This window comes from Mchenga conophoros, linkage group LG7 (assembly GCF_057382185.1).
Source record: "Mchenga conophoros isolate Kocher_MC1m ecotype Shallow Benthic linkage group LG7, M_conophoros_male_GT1.1, whole genome shotgun sequence".
Classification (NCBI taxonomy): domain Eukaryota; kingdom Metazoa; phylum Chordata; class Actinopteri; order Cichliformes; family Cichlidae; genus Mchenga; species Mchenga conophoros.
In genome coordinates this window covers 5,412,388-5,426,379 of record NC_140532.1, presented here as the reverse complement: position 1 = coordinate 5,426,379, position 13,992 = coordinate 5,412,388, and the positions used below count along the sequence as shown (strand labels likewise).

At 39.1% G+C, this 13,992-nt stretch overlaps 1 protein-coding gene across 2 annotated transcripts in view; it reads right to left on the bottom strand.

The window, feature by feature from the left end:
* Positions 1 to 13,739, bottom strand: part of osbpl5 (oxysterol binding protein-like 5) — a 46,828-nt gene extending 33,089 nt beyond the window's left edge. For both annotated transcript variants that reach the window (XM_085281706.1, XM_085281709.1), the window contains exons 1-2: positions 13,538 to 13,739; positions 5,206 to 5,267 (exon numbers count right to left, since the gene is read on the bottom strand). The gene's annotated coding sequence lies outside the window, so the exon portion shown is untranslated. The remainder of the gene's footprint in view (positions 1 to 5,205; positions 5,268 to 13,537) is intronic.
* Positions 13,740 to 13,992: the final 253 nt, after the last annotated feature.

The window sequence follows — 13,992 nt, the reverse complement described above, 5'->3', positions numbered from 1 at the left end:
AGCTACGTGACTTCATCAATGAACAAACAGGAGAAAATGCAAATGCTCCAGGGAAAATAAGCAGTAAGGTTAGAGTTCCATGCAAGTTTTGAGCCTGCGCTGTTACACACTGTTCACTTTAAAAACACTTATGCCTGATCAATGTTGCTGGCTAGATATCTACATGGTCAGTGCATTCTGGTTTACAGGAAATCTAGACAGCAAAAAACACAAGCAAATTAAAGCACAGCTACTGCAAAGCTATATGTACTGCTGTGCAAAAGTCTCAAGCCAAAGGGAAAAAGATGTAGCAATTTATTGAAATGTGCAAACATAAATGGAAATAGTGTGCATAAGGTAAAAACAGAGTTTGTGCAACTCTAACAGACTTGAAAGTCAATATTTGACACCTTTATTCTTCAAGCTTTACTGTCATTTCTTTTAAGTTGTCTTCAGGAAAGGTTCTCCAGACTTCTTGAAGGATATTCCAAAGCTTTTCTTTGGATAGCAGCTTCCTTTTGCTCCATTTTCTGTCAAAATGATCCCGTGCTGGTTCATTAATGTTAAGTTCAGGCTCTTAGATGGCTGATTTATTACTAATAGAAAAAGACACAGTGGAACACTTTCCAAGTATGCTTTTAGTGCATTGGCAGCATGTTTCCATGGCTCCTTCAAAGGTAAATATAAAGAAATGAAGGGTGGCTTCAGACTTTTGCACAGTAGTGGACACATGAAATAAGAGATTTTGTTTACATCTATGAGCCAACTTTCAGGTATTGCATAATTCCTTTAGCTTCAGGCAAAGCAGTTTTTATGTACTTCCCTGTCCTCTACGATAAAACTAAGAAGCAAACTTGCAACCAAAAAAAACAAACAATTTTTCTTAAACCTCCAACAGTACAAATGCTGAATGAGAGCACTGTTTAAATTAATCAACACTGAATTTGTTGGAATCATCTTCACAAAACTGAGTTACAAAGTCCCTGACCTGCTACCCTCCTCATATCAGCATGGAGCTCCTTTAATTCTTCGTTCCAGCAGTGAGGAACAGTAAAAGAGAACAACAAGCAGAGTTCAAAACAACTTTTACAAGCTGCAAAACTCGTTTTCTGGGACAAAAAAAAATGCTGCTTGCAGTTCACTCTGTACTGGACCCCTGGGTGATCTCATATGCATACTGAATGGACAGTGCCACAGCTTGTGGTTTGTAAAGCATTTAATGAGAAGTAATTGGGTCAACCTGCTACAAGTTCCTCCCTTTGTCCAAACAGTCACTTGATAGTCCCGTCACATGAGGAATTAAATTAACATAGTGTAATGAGGGCAGACTACACTTCTGTTCATCCTGCCCAGTATTTAATTGAATTATACTGAGAGACCAAAAAAAGGAAGAAGAAGAAGAAAAAAAAATAGTGTTGTACAGCCATAAATAAAAATGCAATTTACTGTACGAGACCTCATTTAACCAGTTTGTCACGGATATAAATCCCACATATGACACAAAGGACAGTAAAAAGCAAGACTATGCACATAACTGGAGAAGAACTGCATCATGTTATAGTCAGGAGGTTTGTCCTTTGAAACACTTCAGGGGAAATCAACAGATGAACACTTCTCACAGATCGTCCATCCACTTTATTTTCTCGTCTCTCGTCTGTCACCTGCCCTCTTTCTGTCTTCCCATCAATCCCACAATAACGAACACTTACGATGCTGGCAGGAGCTCTCAGCTATTCACTGACACAAACAGCCGGAGTACTAATCATATCCTCAAGTCTTTGCTAATGTTTTATAGTAATACTTCAAACTCTTTACTTCGATAGTTTTACACATGCCTTAATTATGTTTAGCCTTGTAAACAGTTTCTGTTTTATTTGCCAATGTGCAAGAACCTCAGCCACTTAGATTTATAATGGCACTGTAACTGAACTGCGTGCACATAGTGGTGCATCATTTCTGCTCATATTATGCTGTTTCATACCGAGTAGGCAGTTCTTATAGGGCTCCACGCGTCACCAATACTCTGGCCTCTCTTCAAATCACGAGAAGCACAATAAATATACATCACATTTACTGAGTATTGTTCTCATTAACTTAGGTCTTATTTTGTTTATTAAACAAGACTGTCGGGTGCTATTTTCTCTGAATGGTGTTCTACAGTAGTCAATGCAGATGCCATTATCAGCTCTCCTTAAATTTATTCTATCTGACAACCAATTTGGATTTTATTTGTTCTTTAATTACTGCAAGGTCAGCTCCTGATTGTATAACTATTCTTTGATGAAATGACTCCAGGCAAACATTGTGTAACACTGAAGCCTACTCTAAGTTAAATTAAGTTTTATTGATCCCTGCAGAGAAATTCATTTGATGCATTTAACCCGTCCTAATAACTAGGATGAGTTTGGCACCAGGGGACCAACTCTACTTCTCTAGCAAGGTTTTGTTGAAGAGCACTTTGAAAAAATTAATTTCGCTGATAAAAGGAAAGTCACGCAGGAGACAGAAAAAACAAAACAAACAAGAAAAAAACCCACATCCAAACTATATATAGAAAGGATCGGCAATGGATGGTGATCAATCTCAGGACCTTCATGTTTTGAAAGGTCAGTTCTAACCACTAAGCCTGTGAACACTAATGTAGAACATTAAATCAACCATGTTATGCTACATCCAGTAATTTGTCGCTCAAAGCAGCTTGTTTTTAAGCATTAAGAAAGCCTAAATATTGATTTCATCCCACTGTTAACAATTTCCATATTTTTAAAAAAAGAAAAACATTAATTGTTATGGTCTTTTGTTATTTGGCTGGAAATTTAGACGATTAGATTTTTGTGTGAAAAATCTAACAGGTTAAATGTGCAGCATTTGGCATTTCAGGACTTTCCTACAACACATCTTCATCATTCAAGCATACTTAACTTTAGATTTGAACTGACAGAGATATTGGATACAGAATATTACAACAGTCTGCCTTCTCCCCACTTGAGTAAACAAAAATGTGATCACCGCCCTGCGTGTGTGGAATGACTGAGACAAACAAAGCTGAGGTGGCAGAGTGGAAATGTTGAGAAAATTGCATTCATGTTCCACTTCTATGCCATAAAAAGCTCTTGTGTTTCTCTCCTTGTACACTTTACATCTTTACCCAGTGTGTATTGTGATGCAATCTGGTGTTAAAATGATAATCATATAGTTTTTGGATAATTTACTATCCACAAAAATAGTTGTCAGAAGTAGGAAATATTAATTCTACTAAATTATGGTGTAAAAGTGGCTGCATGTGAGTTAATCAGGAACAGTTAATAGATTTCAAATCCAAATTGCAACTGGACTCAATACATGCAATTAAACTGCAAAAGAGCCAAGTAAGTATTTATTTTTTTAGTTTAATTAAGTAACTTGGCCCAATCACATCTAATAATTTCATGTTTGATTACTCTGTATTCTATGCAAGTCACAAAGACAAAAATAGTTGGTACAATTCTAACCAGTCAGTATTTGGTATGATTATCTTTATTCGTCAACACAGTCTGAACTCTTTTAGGCAAACTTCCTTGCAGTTTCATGAAGGATAAGAAGAAGAATCGCTGCTTTTTGTTCCATTCTCTTAAGAAGTCAACACCACACTGTAGGGCTGTGGTATATCATAATGTCTGTGATAACATGGATACATTTTTACATGATAGCCCCATTTCACAATATCCATGATATAGCAACACAATTTGATTATTTCCCTAGCATGCCCCACAACACAAACAACACATAAATCCAGGTGTTGCCAAGTTTTTGGCTAATAGCTCTTTGGCAATCACCTCACTGTTGCAAAACACTCTTTTGTGCTTGTCAAATTGTGCCATCTTTGGTATTTTTTCACTGAATCAGCTAAAGAAATGGGAACAAATGGGACCACTTTAAAAATTAGAAGAAAGTCTGGCTCCTTGAAAGCAAAATATAAAGATTGGCTCACATATTATTGTATTACAATGAATACTGAACTAAAGCGTGACTTGAAAAATGCATATATTTCGCAAGTCAAATCATAATTGTGTTATCTGTGAGAGAAATAGTTAAATATTTTCCCGCTGACTGTTCAGCCATGGAGTAAGCTGCTAGGTACCGGATTTGTCTGGTTAATGTGTAATTTGCTGTTAAAGCACATGCTCCAAGCACATGCCAACGTAAACAACTTTAGCATGGCTGAATCTCTGAGCTTTTCCGTACTGAACCGAGTTGGCCTCTTTTTATAACTACCACCCTAGGGCTGCACAGACACACAAAGCAGTACCTCTAACCTACATAATGACAACACAATTTCAGCACACTAAAAGTAAAGTAAGATTACTGTGTTATTATTATTATTATTCCCACAACATCAAAGTGACATTTTTCACAGTAACAAGGCTACATTTGTTAAGTAAATAAAAATCCACGGTCACCCTTTCTAGACAGATGTGCAAAAGAGCTAAGTGAAATCTGTAATTTGTACAGCAAACGTGTACAAAGATATTTTTATCCTTCCAGGAGAGACAAAAATACACAGTGTAATACAGAAGACTGAAAAAAGCCAGTAACTAGTAATTACATCCTGCCTCTGTATAAGAGACCACCATGTTCCCCAGGCAAACTGCCTGTTTTAGGGCTTTGCCCATCTCTCAGAAGTATCCATCTGAGGCCAGCTGTCCTTGTGAAACCTCACTTATTCCATTCTGAACCAAGCGAATCAGACACACCCTGTAACCTGCTGATCTCACTTCTAACGGTGTACAATGGTGTACAAACTCTAGCGCACACAAACATAGAACAAACACAGACTTTACTGCTCTAGCCAACACTTTGATCAAATAGCTGTAGACAGGGAATATTCTACTTAAATGTAATAAAAACTGGCTGAAACAGAGAGTCTGCTTCACACCTTAAGAGATGTGCCCTACTTCTGCTCAGAAAGTGAGTTATCCCTCCTGGCAACGCTGGGTAAAAATGTGCTCGCATTGGTGTCAGATATTGAAAGCAGGGTGATGGACTGAGAAAATCAGTTCACAAATTTAAGTACATTTAAGTACAATTAAAGTACTCAAGCACATGCAAGCTTGGACGGTAACATGCTAACAGCACACACAAACCATTTGACTAACTGAAGCTAAAACAGATGGCTATCCAATTTAGCTAAGTGTATTCATTACTAAGAAATTAAAGAGTGGGCCAGCAGCTGAAAGCTCAACTTACCTTTCACCTGAGCCCCAGGAGACACTGCATCCAGAAGCTTTTGTTGAATCAGCCTGTCTCACCTGCAGAGATGCAAAAGTTAGAATAAGGTTTCACTTTAACTCACACAGTACAAACGCTCAAACCTGCCTCACCCCCAACGTCTCTCCCGCTAATGCTCCTCCTGGTCACACCACTGTGTTAGAGCCCCACCCCACTCTTTCCCAGTCCTTATTTCAATAAGTCAGAACAAGCCTGCACCTTTAGCTAAAGTTGACTTGTAATACAATTATGGATCAAATTTCCCCCTCAAAAAAGATCAATGAAAAGAAAAGATTCAATGCTGATACTGTCAATCCCATTTTGTTGGAAAGGAGATTGTGTTTACCAAAACATAAGGAACACAGTCACACTATCATATTTATGGAGAACTACTTCTGTTACACTAGATAAACACACACCCCAGTACGATGTGAATCCAGGAAGACGTGAGGCAAGATAGCAGGAATATGGCTGCAGACAGTTCAATGTCCACATAAGTGAACTTAATTTGATGTTACACATTTACATTCACTCTCATTATTTACAGCTAAAAATTGTGTTTTCACCTCCCATTCTTACATTTGTTTTCCCTTGAAATCCCTTTGAATCACTTTTCTTGAAAAACCTGTCTATTCACACACAACTGGGACATGTGATAAGTCACAAATCTACAAACGAAAACACACACAAGCATCAGTTTGCAAAGCAGCACTGCACTACATATACCCCTAATACATGCAATAAAAAACTGAGAAAATGCATGTATCTGTGCAGATTACACCAATGTTAATAGACGTAATGGTAGTGCAACAAGTGAAAAAACAGGGTGGTCAGGAGTGGTGGAATCTGCGCCTTTAAAATCCTGCTGCTTAGCAAACGAGGAAGCCATAACACTTGAGTACATCTAACCTAAATAAGAAGTGAACTGAAAGAGAATCGCTGAGCTAACAGCACTTGAGGGACAAAGACAAAGAGGGGGGCGAGATCAGGTCAAACACGCACAGCCAATACAAAAAAAGCTGAAAGAAAAATACACAAGGAATGAGTAATTTAGCTTGCCCCCTTTTTTTTTGCTTTAAAGACAAGAATCATGAAATGCACAACATGTACAAACAATGCAAACCACAAGTGAAGTAAGACACCGTGGCCCAGAATGTGTCATGGTTTCAATGGAAGAGTATTTGTTCTCGGGACCAATTCACAGTGCAATAAAGTTAACTGCATAACACATAAAAACTACACTATTACAACTTGGGATTGCACTTAACTCATGACCAAAGGCCAAGAGAAAAGTGTAAAGAACGGACAGTTTATATGCAACACTCTTACTAAAGAGACTCACAGTGTACGATGTACTTCTTTGTTTGGCGCATATCACATTCATACATAGTGGGCCAAATATAAGTCAGAAAGAGAGCAATCACTATCCCTACAATTACAAACAAACAGTGCTGAATAGAATCTAACCAGCAAATTGTATGCTAGTCTTCACAGAAGCAGCTAATTAACATTTATTTTAAGGCATTGTGGGTATGCCAGCATTCATAGCAGAAAGTCAGGCTGGGCTTGTAAGCAATGATAGGAAGGTAACATGTGTAAGAAAGAGATTACAGATGAAAAAATGCAATTAGTGATGGATTTGAACTAAATCAAATGATTGCTGTCTTGCTTTAAACATTTGAAACTAAATATTTGAAACTACATTAAAACACCACAGCAACATTCATGCATTTGTCTATGATGGTCCTCAGTCATCCAGGTCATTGTAATCGAAGGAGCTTGGAAAAGACCTTGACTTGACATTAGAACTGAAAAAGCTTCTCAGATAAGAGGTGAAACGTCTTCAAGCAACTTAAAGAAGTCCAGACGCTTTTCTTTCCAAGCTCCTTAGATTCATGCATTTGGTTTTTACAGCACTTCCTTCAGGAAACAACTTTTACACAGTACAGTGATATTAAGCCTCTGTTGTGATTTTAGAAGGAAATATTTTAAATTTCCCTACTGAAAACTGAAAAGATTTCCAATGACATAGCTCTCTGCTTTGGCAGCTATGCCAAAGTGCCAAACTCAAGTTGCTTAGCAACTTGAATTGAGTTGATTGGTTGATGAGGGGCAAAGATCACTGCAGTGCAAAAAGATGCAAAGCAACAAAATTATTCTGATTCTAGATCCTTTACATTGCACATTAAAAATGTTTGATTCATTGCATCTTGTAATTTCATAGCATAATTCTGTTGCATGTAACCAGTTCTCCAGATCAGCCAGACTTGCTTCAAATCAATATAAAAATAGGAACAGTGTGAATAATAACTAGACTAGAAATAGGTTTTCCAACTTGATATAGTACTGGCTGTAACATTATAGCCAACCCATGAAACATTAACAATGTCTGCCATTCCAACTGAAAATATTTTATTCATCTTTGCCCAATAAACCAAAGTTCTGGACTTACTGTAACAGCTGTGCTTTAAAACCCTTCACTTCCTCTAGGAGTCTAAAAATCCACCTTTTTATCCTGTCAAATTGAACTGTCTATCCTGTAACAATCTTGAACAGTTCTGCTGACTTGAGGTCATCATTTTCCTAAAGATTAAATGGATACAAATAGTCCTCACTTGTACTTGTGTTGGTACTTTTATCACGTCAGACAGCCTTCGTAAGGAAGGCCTCTTATCAGCAGCCTCCTTCAACAACCCTCATCTCTGACCATGCAAACCCACTTAGGTAAACATAAGGCCACAAAGGATTTTGCTGTGACCATAGCTAGACATCAACAGTCAGATATAAAGTTAGCTTCTGTCTTTTAAGTGAAATGTCAATTTGACAAAGACTTTCACTTAACGTTGAATTTGAGACTATGATCCATATGAGCATTGGGTAATAGAGGCAGGTATTTAAAAATGTTCTTTGGTATACGGGAACTGTCTGTCCAGTGAAGACAGATAGCACAGATAAACAGAACATAACCTTCTATCAACACATAAAAATCAGTCTGCTGAGACACAGAGACACAAAGTGAGGACTCACTGTCTGTTATGGTCACAATTTAAACTCAATGCAAAATTTGGCTCTGGGTCTAAGGCCACTTAACATTAAGTGTATTCATGTCGCTTAAAGACCAATGTACTAATCGCATGCCATCCTACTTTGGGGTCTATTGTTTGAGCAGTCTGGTATAAATCAGGGGCATCACAAACTGGAAAAATCACAGTTCAATCCAGCAAAATGGGACCAGCTCAGCGTCGTGCACCTGAAGTCGAGTGTTTTGACAGATGCATGAAACTATACATGCTTAGACATAAGTTGAAACTGCCGTAATTTTCTTTGAGAGTATTTATTACATAGCGTGCTGCAGGGAAAAGCCTGTTTTAAGGTTTAGGTTTTTTAGCTTCTTTTTTTGTGTTTTAGAGTTAGATGGGAGCATTTATCAATTTAATCTCTGTGCCTTCAACAAAAAGATGAGAGCAAGATTTGTTTACATAAGGACAGAAAAGCGGAAGCAGAGAGGAATGCTAGAAGCAGACTCACATAAACACTGCAGGGCGTAAGGCAGCACAGATAAAAGCTGCAGCAGTGATTCAACAACCTCCTATGAACAGCATAGATTTTTTTTCCCTGCGTGACACTCAATCACTGTTGGAAACCACTGTAATGGCATAAATCATACTATTCATGATCAATAGCTTTTAAAGCAATCTCTCCTAAAAGTGTAGTGTAGTGTCACTTTAAGACTGAAGTCAGATGATGGTCCCGTGTCATGGAAATCACCCATCGTCTCGGACCCAATGTTACTTTGAAAGGTGAAGGCAATGCTTGTTTTGTTGGAGTGACTTGGCATGTTTATCTACAGATGGATGTCACAAGTTTCCATTTAGTGTAACAGAGCCACTTTCCCCCTGTTAACTACTTCATTAGGAAAACAGACGACATAGTAACAGACAGAACGCTAACACTACTGATCCCTAAGGCAAAGCTGTAGAATTACATTAACAGCTATTAATGGATTTGTCTGGCACCAATAAAACGCATGTCATAAAAACATCAGGCAAAAATTCAACACCAATATCATCCTGCCAGCACAGAGGATTGTGATAACCCTATAAAGTGGAATTTGACAAACTGATGACGTAACCAAGCCTCTCAGCAACACCTCATTTGTAAACAGAAAAAAAAATGCTGTGTTAAAAGTATGTCCGAAATCTACAACGGCCCTGCAGTAAACTCAACACAGATGCTTCAGCTTATCCCAGAAAACTACAGATTATCAGCGTCTGACATGGGCAGCGCACAGTGCCAATCATTTTCAATGACGGAACAAAATCTCCTTACGAGCCCTGCCACTCAGAAACAGCCGTAAAACAAATGGAGACTTTTAAAAGGATATTGCATCATAGTTAATGTAGCTCATTCACAAAATCAAACAAAAACATTATGAGCGGAAAGTCTGAATAGCAGTAGCTTAATCCATATGGCTGCTTATTATTTAATAACAAAACAGTGAATGTATTCCATGTCAACAAAACACAACAGCATCTATAATGGACACTTATTTTAAATAAATCAAGTTTTACACCCACAATATCCACACAGCACACTGGGCCCTAACCAAAGCTGTCAGCATTTACACAACCACCAACTCCATGTAGTAACCTATAGAGAGGTGGATATTGATTGCAGAGGCACTAGCTACTGCGAGAATACTCGTTGGCAGTCTGTAGAAAGCTGAGTGGTGGATGTATGGTGTCAAACCTGCTCTAAATACAGACACCTGCTGGTCAGTTTCCTTGGAACAAAGTAAGAAGTCACTTTCTAAGGGTCAGGAGGTCAGTCTCAAATGCTTTATTTCTTTGTGTGTGTGTGTGTGTGTGTGTGTGTGTGTGTGTGTGTGTGTGTGTGTGTGTGTGTGTGTGTGTGTGTTGGATAAATCAAGCAGGAGACACGGAGAGAGCCCAGAGTTTTAAAATCCTGGCTGTCGGTTGTTAAATCTTATAGCAAAATAATTGGAATGCACTGTTTGATACACAATTCATCAAAAAAAGAGAGAATCTAGTTTTCAGTTCCACATTTAAACGTCATGATCGTGGTTTCACAAGCCTTTGCCTCACTCTGCAGGGTTGATTTCAGATCAACGCAAAATGCCATTGTTTCCAGACCTGTAGGGTGTTTTACTCAGTGTTAATATTAGAGGAAATAAAACCATAACTGCAGACATTTACAAATTACAAATTTATAACAGAAGTCCCACTGACTTTTACATAATAATATCTGAGCAAACAATGTGTGCATCTGGATAAAAGCGTTACCCATGAGGGAATAAGAAGACATTAAACATTTTTGTGTTTTTCTGTGCTCACATAAATACTTTTTCTTCTTGGAAAAAGTGACATTCTGTGACAAAAATGGCCTGTTTTAAAACATAAATGTCAGCTAGCATCTGTAAAGTAACTTGTGATGAAAAATTCTGCCGGGGAAGAGAATCTTGGAACAATATGGGCTACTAAAAGTGCGTTCGCTCTCTAGGGGCAGAGAGGAAAATTCAGTATGGAGCAGTATTAGCCTAGATTCCCCCAGTAGATGTCGGGGAAAGCATTTAAATCTCAGAGGAACTGGAAACAGCACTGAGCCACTTATCAGCCCTGGAATAGGACAATTCCACTTTGAAGACCAGCCAGATTCAAAGTAGCATTTTAAAGGGAAGAGTGTGTTTTGGAAAATTGCCATTCAGATACACAGAGACAATCAGGATCAGAGAAAATATCTGATTTCCAAATAAAAACAAATAAAGCAGCGATTAGCATTTAGACTGGAAGACGGAGAGGACCTAGCACCCGTCATCAACGCCTAGCTGGCTTCTCCTGTGGAGACTGATCTACAGGATGCAGTGAGATGTGGTATTTTCTGCATATCCTTCACAGTACAGCATGGAAGTTGGGACATCTGTTGCTGTGTCTTCCTGCTAGAAAAAGCACTGATAAAAAGCAGGACTATCCACCCACAGAAAATGACTCAAACGGCTCTTTACTCTTTCCTTCTTTCACTGCCACTCTCTCCCCCATTTGTGTTTCACAACAGAGCAAAGCCACAGTTCTAGTTGATAGGCTTAGGGCCCAACACCATTAAATATCACCACCTGATTAGAGGAAGGTAGACTGTCACATGACATGTCAAGGCTTTGGGTGTCAACAGATCAGCGCAGAAAAGCAAATGTGATTTTTGTTTTTCTAAAGTGGAAAAAATTGTATTAAGCGTCAATCTGATGAGCGGTGTTAGACTCTATTTAAATCAGATATGCAACAAGACGTGGTCTCTGTTAGTAATGATTTCATGACCTAATTCCACTGCCCACGTAATACTAATGACCTTCTCATGCTTGCCATGGTCCTATCTCAGCTATTTCCACCACTCATAGTAGGACATTCTGCAGTAATTCAATATCAGATCAATTTTTTATCTGATGGTGAATGACGACAGTGCACGTTAGACGTTTATCATTCTATATAACCCTCTTTAAAAGACTGAGTCCAGTGAATGTGCAGACCCAGAAAGGCTGAAGCAACAAAGCAAATAAAGAAGTAGAGAGTGTGAACAAGTGACACACTTTAAAACTGCCTCTTCGTCAAGCTCTGCAGCAGTTTCCCACATATTATCTATTTTCACTTCAACCAAGGGTGAAACATTCCACTAAACCCTTTAACTATTAACTAAAGTGCACTCCAGCACTCCAGTGTTATTCTCATCACAAGCAAAGCCAGACTCGACATAATACCACACAATTAAAGATGGATGAGACAAAGTGGCAGTGAAAAGCCTCCACAGTTAGTCATCATCTCATCCAGATCAAATGCCACGAGTATCGTTTGACCCGCACTTTTTTTTTTAAAAAGCTTGAAGAAACTCATGATCTTCTGTTTCTTAAGCTGCACTTTTTTCACAAACCCCTAACATGTGCACAAATGCCAATGTGGATCTTTTTAATTACTTTTTATTGATATTGCTGTGGGAGGAACTCCTTTCAGAAACTTCAGACAATTTAATGAGAACTACATGACGGAGCTGGCAACGTTCTCAGCGTGGTCTTGTAAACAAACAAGCTATGTAATGAAGTCTGTGTTTCTGAGTGACCCCAAAAAACACTCTGTTTTGGCATTTCTGCGCTGCAGCATCTGACTTGTCAATGAATGTAGACTGGCACCAATGAAGGAAGCGCTCATGCATATACTGATAATCACCTGTTTATAGATTTCTGAAAACAAGAAGGCATTTTCTAATGTAAGTGGCCAGTATTTATATGTTGCTTTTTATCAGCTTTGCTTGGGATTACTTTTTAAACTTGCAGAAAGTAGGGCACCTAAACATCTGTTATTATGAACCCCAAATTTGGCAATCACAGCATTTAATTTCTTGTCAAATTAATATGGAGGAGGCGTGTGTCGTTAGATTAAAAAAATATTTAAGGTGAGTTTCAAAGCGTTCTTTGCAGAAAACCCTACCTGGCTTTTACAATGTGTTCCTGGTGAACCCATGAAAAAGGTTACACGTTTGGTATCACACTTGCAACAGTGCAGCCGGCCAACGCTGGCGAGGTCTTGGACTGTCCTGCACATATTTGACATTTAAATGTCTGCCAGCCTCGTCGCTCTGCTTTGAATTATCTGCACTCTGCAGTAAAGTCAAAGCAAAACGTCGCATCCCACGTGGGACATAGATGATACAGAGACGTTACAGACTGCTTGATTAATGACTACAGTTAATACTCCTATGATCCTCCGCCACATGTGCTTAACAGCACAATAACACGCATTTTTCATTTATTTACAGTTTGTAACAAAAGCAAGTGAACGCAACAGTGTAACTGATTTTACATAAAAGCAGCACATACAGGTACGTGCACTCGCTTGTTGCAGCCATCCTGGGCATCGGCGGGGATCGTGGTTGCTATGCAAACGAGTGACAGCAAAGCTGCAGCCGCATGGGGCACGGGCTGCTCCGCTAACGTGGCGATGAGGGGTTTACTTGAGGCAACAAGCTAGTAAGGTTAGCTGCTACCCAACGAGACGGCAAACCAAACACTCAGAATGACGTTACTATAACCACTGAACGAATTCCTTCATATGCTGCGACGATGAGAAGACTAAAATTACAGCGTGGATGCCACGAAACGCGCAATTTTTTCCCTCATTTTGTTATTCAGCGCTGTCAGAGCTAACTAGCAGTTAGCTCATAAAACATGGGTTAGTTGTATAGATACAAGTAACGTTGACTAAAAATAGCAAGTTGTGCTTAGCGGTGTGCTGTAGTAACAGAAACTCACTCTTTGTCGATCAGGGAAACGATCATGCACTTGCTCCTAAGCTTCTTTTCCAGTCCAGCGTCATAGCACGGTGCTGTATGGAGACAGCTGGGTGGTTTAGGGGGGCAGTAGGTGGGCTGTGACGGACGGTTGGAGAACAAGTTGCTCGGTTCCTCTCAACATGGAGAGTGCGGAGTGGACTGGATCATCTGCTGCCCGTCACACACAGGGAGCTATGGCGCCACCTGTGGCCGTAGCAGCGTACAACACCAGCTGCATGTGACCTACAAGATAAACACCGGCACACATTTCCGCTTCAGATTCAGTTTCACGTCTGCTTACATTTACTATTGTCGAAAACGCTTGTACACAAACTGGGACCAGTCAAAACGGACAAACAAAACTTCATAAGTGAGAATTTCCTACTGACATATACATTATGTTTTTAATGAAGTGTATTACATAATGTAAACATA